Source organism: Lupinus angustifolius, chromosome LG05, assembly GCF_001865875.1.
Source record: "Lupinus angustifolius cultivar Tanjil chromosome LG05, LupAngTanjil_v1.0, whole genome shotgun sequence".
NCBI classification, from domain to species: domain Eukaryota; kingdom Viridiplantae; phylum Streptophyta; class Magnoliopsida; order Fabales; family Fabaceae; genus Lupinus; species Lupinus angustifolius.
In genome coordinates, this window is record NC_032013.1 from 10182949 (window position 1) to 10194897 (window position 11949).

Genomic DNA, 11949 nt, shown 5'->3' on the forward strand with positions numbered 1-11949 from the left:
GACGACCATGACTTCCCTAAAAAATACACTAGTTCCATAAATATTTTGAAATATACACTAAATGTGTATTAGTGTAGTTTGACTACATTATATATATGTAGCTTTTTCGAATTCAACATATATATATATATATATATATATAATATATAGAGGTCTCACATGATAATTCCAGTTAAGGCTGAACTGTACTCACCAATCAATTCATTAGATTGAGAAAGGTATGATTAATCATGTTGACAAAAAAATTAGATCGATTTCTGACTTATGTGATCTTACAGAATAAATAATTACATGTTTGCTAACTGCCAAGCTACACTGTTTCTATATATCTAAAGGTTCCTTACATATTAACAACTTTCTTTAAATTTTATATTTCTTTGTACTAATCTCCATCTATAAAGTTGAGATAAATTGTGCAAATATCTAAATGGTTTGAATCCATAAGGAATGACTAAGCCTTTTCTAACAAGGAATTCAATTGGGTTCTTCTGTTCATTTATTACTTGATGACCATGATTTGGAAATGCTAATTATTTTGAGATTTAAATTCTAAATAAGCAAATTAATTACATTTGATTTTTCATTCAGCAATAAATAATTGATGCATAACTATTTTTTGTTTGCTTCTATTCAATACTTAGGTTGTAGGAGTTTACCTTCTGTCAAGTTTTTGTCATGCACAGAAATTCATAATATCATTTTCAATGGCCCTTGGTATGAATATCATTTTCAATGGCCCTTGAAGACCAACAAAGATCATCTCTAGTATTGGAGATAAGAGTTTTTATTTCTCGTTTTATTTTAAATAACATAACTGTTATGTGTAATTACTTTTGTTTTTGAAGCATTTATTTGATTTCTCCATAATTACTTGAAACAGATGAATGGTTAGATTTTCCAATAGGAGGAGGAGGAATGAAAATAAAGGATCCCACCCATAGAATGGTTAGATTTTGGATACTATATGTCATAATCCGGACCAAATATTGGACCCTATAGTATTAGAAAGAATCCCACCCACAGAATTTGTAGGAGTGCATGACATGCAGTAGAATACTAGTTATGGATCAAAGAATAGGAGGGTTTATGCTTATAGTTCTTCATTTTCTGAGATTGATTCACATATCACTTCTAGTAATAAGGTTAAGCCTAGTATTAGTGTTTGTAATTAAGTAGGTTGTAGCTGTATCAAAATTCAATTTGAACTCATCTACTAGGAAATTTAGTCTTGCAATGTATATTTCTTTGATTTATGTAACAAGGCATGGTTATCATTTTTAATGTATTTTTGCTTCTGGTAATGTTATAGCATATTGTTCTTCATTTAATAAAATCTATGCCTTATAATTTTCTGATATATGAGTAAAGAACTTCATAGTATTTAGACATGAAAATAACATAAATTGTAAGAAAAAGAAAATTTTGTCAAGAATGGGATTCGAACCCATGCCCTTTCGGACCAGTACCTGAAACTGGCGCCTTAGACCAACTCGGCCATCTTGACACATTGGTTCTCTTGCAACAAATACTTTATATTAATTTTACTGATCTTGAGATTCTTATTTCATGATTAAAACCCTATTTTCGTCTTATAAATTTTGTATCTATACCAGTGTTGTGAAACCCGAGCCGGACGTCAAACCGGCAGAGGTCTCGTATTAGGTTTAACCGGTTTAAACGGTTAAACCGTCCGGTCTGACCGAGTGATTTCGTACATAATTAATAATTTTTATTTATAAATATATAGTTATATATAAATGTAAAATTTTATATAATTAATAATTATGTATAATTATACTGAAATAATATCGCTTTATCTTTTTTTGGACCGTAGTAAAACAAAATATTAGAACATTGTCCCATTTTTTTTATTTTTAAGTGAGCCGTCCGGTTTACTTCCCGGGTTAATCCGGTTTAACCGGGTTTAACATGGTCGGACCGGTTTAACCGGGTTTAAGCGGTCCAACTCTCATTCGGTTAAGACGGCAAACCAAAGCCGTTTTCAAGTCCGGTCAGCGGTCAGACCGGTCGGACCGTCCGGTCCGGTCTGGTTCCAACAACACTGATCTATACCAATTTAATGAGTTTTAAAACCTCCATATGTGAGGGTTTTGATTTTCCTTTTTTTTCGTTGATGTTTGGTCTTGAAGGTGACATGCATATGAAGGAGTGTTTGAAGGCCTTTCATACTTAGGTTGGAACCATATAATCCAAAATTCACTACTTTGGCATTGCATTTGCACCTATCATACTTAGATTTTGGCATTATACAATAGTGAATGTTGGTATTGGAGGTTGATTATGTTGGGAGTTCATCTATGAGATGAATGAAAGAAGCATATATAAGTAGGTTTGACATTACATCTTGACCTAAAACCTTAAAGCATTGGATTTATGGCTTCATCCACTTATATGCTCTTTAAGTCATCCATTTTTGTTTAATGTGAGACTTCTTCATTCACACTTGGAATACCCAAACATCTTGGCATATAAAAAGTGTTTAGTCTTGAAGACTTGGTTTGAGTTGTTTTAATAAAAACTACTTGATAAGATACCCAAATCTATGATTTTTTGGGTGTTGGTGGGTCGGCCCGATTGGGCATGTTCATTTTCATGGCTCTATATATCCAAAAGGTAGTAAAAATGTAAAATATTATTCTCCATCTCATCTGTCATTGTGTGTTTTCCCATAGAAATCTACATTTTCTAGATGGCATGCATATATAATATAACTAATTAGTGGTGCAGGGTTGCAACATACAAGAAATTGAAGAAAATTCTTGGATTAAAATAATATAGAGTCATATAAATGAATGTCACCAACGGGCGTTGATTCAAATGGTATATGCTTGATTCCCCTTAAGCAAGAACCCGGATTCGAGTATTGTGAATGAAAAAAATGTCCGTTGGGAGAGTTAGCCCCACGTACCTGTGGATGTTCCCGGCTCGGACAACCGGATTGCCTCCAGCGCAAGGATACATGTGGGAAACCAAAAAAAAATTTCATGAGTTTTCTGCTGGCACGAGAAATAGTATAGTTATCATTTAATGTTATAGCTACAACTAAACTATAAGTCTATAAGGTTATGGGTTCGAGTTATGGAGGTTTCTTTAGTAAAATAAAATATACAGAGGTATTTAAGTTTGAAGGGTGATATTCTCAATAAATTCATGAGCTCAAAATCACGTGTCAAGGCTGAGATATTACAGCGATAAACTTCTAAAAAATATAAGAAACTAATATTAAAATGGTGATTAGTAATCCACTTCTACATGAACTTTTGCTATCCCTATAGGTTTCTCTAAGAAGTAGTTGGTGGTAGCAAGTAGCTTTTCATGCACCACATGCAGCAGCACAACCAGCTCCATAATAAGACTCTTGATCTGCAGCAGAAGTTTTCTCTTTGGACACAACATCAGCACAAGAAAATACAATAGCTGAGGTAATGCAAACCAAAACCAACCACAATATTGCATAGGCATTACCAAAGAAACCAAGATTTGCATCCAAATTGCTATTAGCCTTTCTCCATTCTCTCACCATCTTGGTTTGTGCTGAAGGATAGGCCTTACTAGAGTGAGCATAGAACATTTTCACTTACTACTCATATATAAGGTATAAAGTCAATGTTTGTTAATTAAAATATTCTCTTTCTACATGATGTTGAAAAATGTTTTCAATTCTGTTCATTTCTCTAGAAAAGTAAAGTTATCATTGTTGTTTTTGTTAGATGCCTCTTATTTCTATGCCTTCAAAGAATTTTATGACTATTTTATAGCTCTCTTTAAAGGTATTTTATGTCATTTTTATGGCTTTGTTTCCAAGCATCCAATGCTTCATATCCAATATACCAAGACTTTGATTGCCTATAAAACGACACATATAGAGAGCTTCAAAATCATCTTCGCAACACACAACATCTCTTTCATTTACACATATATTGTGAGTGCATTCTTGGTGAGAATTCTTGTTCCATTTGAGAGAGTATTTGTGAGAAAAAATATTGTCATTTGTCCTCATCATTATAAGAGGATTTCTTGTACTCTTCTTTTTTACATAGTGAAATTTTGCTCTTGATCGCCCGTGGTTTTTTTCCTCTCACACTGAGGATTTTTTCCACATTAAATCTTGTGTGTTATTTTCTTTATCCTTTACTTGCTTCTCTTTTGTTCTCAATTGATTCAATCATGTGCTTCCGCATTGTGCTCTAACCTTAACATAAGAAATATCAAGTCTTTGGATTGTAAAAAAATAGAGGAAGAAGAAGGAAGGATGAAGAAAGAAGTAGGAAAAAATAGAGGAGAAGATAGTGGAGAAATGAAGTGATTGAATATGGGTGTACCGTAAGAAAAGGGGAATTTTGAAATGGTTGGAGTGAAGTAGAGATTCTACATTGAGAGAAAAGAGAGAGAGAAAAACAAAAGATTATAAAATTTGAAAAAAACAAAAGTTTCTTTGCAAGCATTATTTCCCATGCATCAAACATTAAAAAATATGATACATAAAAAGCAAAAGAATCTCTACACCAACCATTAATTTACCTGCAGGAAGAATTAAAAAATAATATACATTCAGTAATAAAGAATTGACAAAGCAAAACTGAAGTTAATTGACAAAGTAAATGTAAAGACTGAAATACCCCTCTATAATCCAAGTGTCAGTAATGTAAGATGTCTATAATGGTAATAACGCCAGCCTCTTGTATTCTTATATAGATAGTAGATTGTGCATTGTAACAATTGTGTTGCAATTAAAGACTTTGGATTGATCTCACTAAAGAATAAAGAAGGACCAGTTGGAAATAGACATGTTTGAGATCACATTGCATGAAATTTTCATGTCACTCATCCATATTTGATCTATGTCATTATGTATGTTAATATGATGATCATCATGGTCGAGCCACGTTTGAATGTGTTGAAGGTTGTGGTGATTCCTTAGTTGATATATTGTTGGGATATAATGTATGCACAAGAACCAATTTATCATGTTTATAATAATAAAGTTATATGTATTATCATCTTAATATCATATTCATTATTTATCAATATAATTAATATGAAAGATCCTTGATTAAAATTAGAGATTTATTATTATAATAGAGATTATAATAATGAGAAATAGGTGATATTCTTTTATCTGTTGTCTCTTATAATAATAGGAGTAAAACAGAATGGATTCTTGATTCTGGATGTACTTTTCATATGTGTCCTTATAAGGACTTATTCACCACTTTTGAACATGTTGACAGTGGTGTTGTTTTGATGGGCAATGATACCCAATGCAAAGTTGCAGGAATAGGTACTATTCAGATCAAGGCTCATGACGGTGTTGTCAGAACCTTGGCTAATGTCCGCTATATTCCAGATTTGAAGCGGAACTTAATTTCTCTTGGCACCCTAGAGTCTCTCGGGTGTAGGTATTCAGCTGAAGGTGGAGTTCTAAAGGTATTGAAAGGTGCTATGGTATTATTGAAAGCTAACCGGATTGGTAGTTTATATGTCTTGCAAGGTTCTGTTGTGACAGGTTCAACAGCTGTATCTTCTTCAATGCATGATAATGACATTACCAAATTATGGCACATGCGCCTGGGCCATATGAGTGAAAAAGGTATGCACCTTCTAAGCAAACAAGGTCATCTTGGTAAACATGGCATTGGTAAATTGGATTTTTGTAAACATTGTGTTTTTGGGAAACAGAAAAAGGTTAGTTTCTCCACTGCAACTCACCGTACCAAAGGTATTCTTGATTATATTCATTCTGACCTTTGGGGGCCTTCTAAATTTCCTTCTCATGGAGGATGTCGCTATATGATGACCATCATTGATGATTTTTCTCGCAAAGTTTGGGTTTATTTTCTGCAGCATAAAAATGAGACTTTCTCCACTTTCAAGAAGTGGAAAACTCTTGTTGAAACCCAGACAGGGAAGAAAGTGAAGAAGCTTAGAACAGACAATGGATTAGAGTTCTGCAATGGTGATTTTAATGAGTTCTGCACAAAAAATGGTATTGCTAGACACAAAACTATTCCAAGAAATCCTCAACAAAATGGTGTTGCAGAACGGATGAACAGGACTCTACTTGAGAGAGTTCGTTGTATGCTCTCAAATGCTGGGTTATGGCATCGGCGTGAATTTTGGGCTGAAGCAGCATCTACTGCTTGTTACCTGGTTAATCGTTCTCCACATTCAGCACTTGATTTCAAAATCCCAGAAGAAATTTGGTCAGGTAATCCTGTTGATTATTCTAACTTAAGAATCTTTGGATGTCCTGCTTATGCACATGTTAATGATGGTAAATTAGCTCCAAGAGCTGTTGAGTGCATATTTCTTGGTTATGCATCTGAGTCTAAAGGATATCGCTTATGGTATTCTGATGCAAAGTCACGGAAATTAATTCTTAGCAGAGATGTGACTTTTAATGAGGATGCATTTTTATCTTCTGGAAAACAATCTATTGTGTCTTCTTCTACTAGTACAGGTAATCTACAGGGTACTAGCGAGAAGGTGGAGTTGATAGTGAAACCTACAGTTCCTAATGTTGATGTTCCATCTTCCTCTACAAATCAATCTAGCATTGATGATCATTATGTTGATTGTGATGACAGTACAACTTCTCCTATTCATCAGCAAGAAGATGATTATTGTATTGCTCGAGACAGAACCAGAAGACTAATTAAAAGGCCAGCTAGATACACTGATGGTGATAATTTAATTGCTTATGCAATGTCAGTTGCACAAGAGGTAAATGATGATGTTGAACCTGCCAGCTATACAGAAGCTGTTTCTTGTGTTGATTCGTCACAGTGGCTAGTGGCTATGAATGAAGAGATTGAAAGTCTTCATAAGAATGGTACTTGGGCTTTGACAGAGCTTCCCGAAGGCAAACGACCATTACGATGTAAATGGATCTATAAGAAGAAAGACGGTATTCCCGGGGTTGAAGATCCAAGATGCAAAGCACGACCAGTTGTTAAAGGTTTTAATCAAAAGTAAGGTATTGACTTTAATGAGATATTCTCACCTGTTGTTCGTCATACTTCTATTCGTGTTTTGCTTACTTTTGTTGCTTTATTTGATTTGGAGTTGGAGCAACTTGATGTAAAGACAGCTTTTCTACATGGAGAGCTGGAAGAAGAAATTTACATGGAACAACCTGAAGGATTTATTGTTCCTGATAAGGAGCATCTTGTCTGTCGATTGAAGAAATCATTATATGGCCTTAAGCAAGCTCCCAGACAATGGTACATGAGGTTTGATTCTTTTATGATTGGGCAAGGTTATTGCAGGAGTCAATTTGATGACTGTATTTATTTCCAGAAATTTCCAAATGAATCATTCATATACTTGTTACTGTATGTTGATGATATGCTAATTGCTTCACGTGACAAGTCTTTGATCCGGAAATTGAAAATTCAACTCAATAATGAGTTTGAGATGAAAGAATTAGGTGCAGCCAAGAAAATTCTTGGTATGGAGATTCACAGGGATCGTCAAGCTGGTAAATTGTTTTTATCCCAAGAGAAATATATTGAAAGAGTGCTTGAAAGGTTTAATATGAATAATTGTAAACCTGTTTCTACTCCACTTGCTGCACATTTCAAGTTATCTTTAGATCTTTGCCCACATACAGAGGAAGAGATGGAGCGTATGTCACATATTCCTTATGCTAGTGCAGTTGGTAGTCTTATGTATGCTATGGTGTGCACTAGACCTGATTTAGCATATGCTGTTAGCATGGTAAGTCGATATATGCATAATCCTGGAAAGGATCATTGGAGTGCTGTAAAATGGATTTTTCGGTATCTAAAAGGTACTTCTGGTATTGGCTTGGTATTTGACAGAAACAAGGCTACAACTGATGACGTTGTAGGTTATGTTGATTCGGATTATGGTGGTGATATTGACAGAAGGAGGTCTCTTTCTGGTTACATCTTTACTCTCTGTAATAGTGCTATTAGCTGGAAAGCTACTCTTCAGTCCATTGCTGCATTGTCTACGACTGAAGCAGAATATATTTCAGCAACGGAGGGTGTGAAGGAGGCTATTTGGCTCCGAGGTTTGGTAAATGAACTTGGTCTAATACAGGGTGTTCTTACAGTGTTTTGTGATAGTCAAAGTGCTATTCATTTGACCAGGAATAATCGTTATCATGACAAGACCAAACACATTGATATAAAACGTCACTTTATCCGAGATATTGTTGCTATTGGTGAAATTATGGTGGAAAAGATTCACACATCAGAGAATCCAGCAGATATACTTACCAAGCCACTTCCGAATACCAAGTTCCAACTTTGCTTGGACTTGGTTGGTCTCTACAGCACTTGAGTGCCCTTCGGGGCATTATTTGGCGATGAGCAACTTATCAAATTCGAGCCAAGGTGGAGATTGTTAGATGCCTCTCATTACTATGCCTTAAAAGAATTTTATGACAATTTTATGGCTCTCTTTAAGGGCATTTTATGTCACTTTTATGGCTTTGTTTCCAAGCATCCAATGCTTGGAATCCAAGATACCAAGACTTTGCTTGCCTATAAAAGGACACATATAGAGAGCTTCAAAATCATCTTCACAACACACAACATCTCTTTCATTTACACATATATTGTGAGTGCATTCTTGGTGAGAATTCTTGTTCCATTTGAGAGAGTATTTGTGAGAAAAAATATTGTCATTTGTCCTCATCATTATAAGAGGATTTCTTGTACTCTTCTTTTTTACATAGTGGAATTTTGTTCTTGATCGCCCGTGGTTTTTTTTCTCTCACACTGAGGGTTTTTCCACGTTAAATCTTGTGTGTTATTTTATTTATCCTTTACTTGCTTCTCTTTTGTTCTCAATTGATTCAATCATGTGCTTCCACATTGTGCTATATCCTCAACAGTTTTGGTGGATTATGGGGTGCCAGTGATCTTGTCATAAAATTCATGTGTGAGAGTTGTTAAAATAGTTGAGTTTTTGTTAGCCGGTTAGTTAATTTGGTTAGGGTAGTTAGTGTTTTCTTCCCTTTATATAGATGATTCAATGTAACTTTGGAATTCAATTCAATTCAATAACATTTTCTCATTCTTTCTTGTTCATCAAGAATCTCTCTTATCCATGCCTACTACCATTTTAACATGGTATCAGAGCTAATTATTTCTTTTTGATTGATTGCTTCCATTTATCATTCTTCAATTCCAAGATTCATCCTTTATCACCCAATACATCCTTTATCACCTTGCACAGACCTTCAAACTTTTTCCTTAAGTTCTTCCCGTTGCTTCTTTTCATCTGCAGTCTCTTCGAGTGGAAATAATGGTCAACTTCCAAATGAAAGTCCAAAGAATGTTCCACCATTTGCATCCATTGGCAATGCTACAATATAGATTGATTGTGCTTCTGGAAAGATTGATTCTTTGCAATTGTAATTTGTTTCTGAATGGATGACACTAAAGATGATGATACAAGATATCTCCCCCTGGCCAAGATATCTTCTCTAAACGTTCTTTGGCTCTATGACTCGGAACAATAGTTATGTTGTTTTAATATGATCAAAGCAATATGATGCTACTGCAAGAACTTGTTATATTTGTCAAGAAGGGGAAGTCCAACAACTTGAAGAAGATAGGGAAGACCAAGAACAACATCAAGAAACAAGAATACCATGCAACAGTGTGTGCCCAACCATGCACAGTGGTCGATCATCAAATTAAGTAAGCTATATGATATTCTTTCATCTATTATTCCCAATTATTTCTCATTTTTTTATTACTCTAGTTTCTTTATCCTCTGTCATTACACAACATTATAGTGTGTAATTTTTTTCCTCATTGAAGCAACATAGAAGGATCAACATTATGGTCCATATCTTTTCTCTCTTTCATCCCTTATGATTGGTTTGCTTCTGTCAAATAGATGATCAAGCATCGGATGAAATTGCTTCTGCCAAATGTTGGTTAAGCGTCAGTATTGCTTCACGTTCAGATTTCAAGACTGGGTGACGAAAATTCGCTCACCAGCAAGAGGAGGTATTAGAGTATATCATCGTATTCAACAACAATTATTTCAAGCTTGGAATGCTTGATATATTCCAGCTTGTGGGGGAATGTTAAAATAGTTGAGCTTCGGTTAGTCGGTTAGTTAATTTGGTTAAGGTAGTTAGTTTTTTCTCCCATTTATACAGATGATTCAATGTAACTTTGGAATTCAATTCAATTCAATAACATTTTCTCATTCTTTCTTGTTTATCAAGAATCTCTCTTATTCATGCCTACTACCATTTTAACAAGAGTTAGCATGACATGTATTTTATCAATTTTTGGTGACAAAAACAACCACTTTCACCTATTGAGTAAACTAAACACAAATTAGATAATTGTCTCAACAACATGTCTCTAATCCTATTTTTTTTTTAAATAAAATTTTGACACTAATAAAAATTAAAATGTATGTTTTCCGCTATTAGTAGGTGTCATAATTTCATTGGATTTTTTTCTTGGACTTGGGGAAGTTTCAAGACAACTATAAAAGCCAATTATTTGGTTTAGTGTCTTATCCTAATACCAGCCTTTTCACACTTGAAACTATATAAAATAACATTGGGCTCCACTTATTGTTTAGTGGAGTATGAAGGGCAAAATGTTGTGGTTATGCAAAATGCAGTTTTTTTATCCCTATAATCCTATGGCATATATTTCTGTTTGTGTGCAATTGCTGGTGCTCCATGTCTTGTTCTGTTTCCAATTCCGAATCAGAAAGCACCACTTGTAGGTTCTAGGTCCAACTACAATGTTTGATTGGTACCTCACTACTATAGGCTTAGAGAGGTGAAGGGCCAATCTTCTTGGCCCTTGTCTAATATGAATCTTCATTTATGGCCCATTGGAGGTTATATGTTGTTACTTGTATTGCCACTTGGAGATTAAGCACTTTATACTTTAAAATAGTTATTTTATCTATGGGGTTTGACAAAAATATCCTTAATTACTCAACTAAAAATTCAACACATTTCAAGGTAATTTTAGTAAATAAACTATTAAAGTTTAAAAATAAAATATTCACTATCTTCTCACCTTCAAATCCTCTAAACCTATCTCATTAATAATTTTCCTGCTAATGCACTCAAGATATGTCATTGAATATTTCTCTCAATTTCTTCAATACCTTCTTCTTAAATCGTCTTCATCTTCATTCATTCTTAATCCTCTGCATTCCCTGAGAAGAAACATTTCTCTGAACACAAATACTCCCATAGCTGCCACCACTGTGAAACAGAGCCAACACCGCTGTCGCTGTGAAACAGAGTTGTCGCCGCTGCCAAACAGAGCCACCGCCACTGCTGCAAAATAGAGCCGCCGTCGCCACCGCTGAGAAAAAAACCGCCGCCACCACACCCTCAACCTCTCCTCTCCCAAACCCTATTTTAAATCCAACATTCACATATGATTTGTCTGTTTCTCTATGTTTACTCTTTTTTCCTTAATCTTATCCTCTTCTTCCACCTTAGAAACCTGGAATTTCATACTGACAATGGAACTTTAATGCACCATTAATTTTTCTTTCTCTATTCCTATTATTCCAACAATATGGCATAATATACATATATCTGGATGATGAAAATAGATAGAAAAGTAAAGGCCAAGGAACACAACATTTATAGCTTTATGCCTTGAGAAAACCCCCGAGGACAAAATATATGGGACCTAATCAAATCCATGGTGGAACAATTACACGTGACCACACCACACCTAACTAGCTAACCCCAAATATATGTGAAGAAAGTGCACAGCATATATTAGCTTAATTAGGTACACGAAATTTTGGAATTGCTTAATGCTTAGGCAAGGAGACTAATCATATTACTCAACAATATATTCTGTCACTTTAATACTTAATTTTTCTGGGGAAAAGGTTTGAGGTTATTGGTTAATCACAACGGTGGTAACAGCAGCTCTGTTTTTTCCA

General features: G+C 34.6%; 1 non-coding gene across 1 annotated transcript; it reads right to left on the bottom strand.

Annotated features, from left to right (window-relative positions):
- TRNAL-CAG lies at nucleotides 1424-1504 on the bottom strand. The gene has a single exon. It is a non-coding gene; the product is annotated as a tRNA-Leu (tRNA).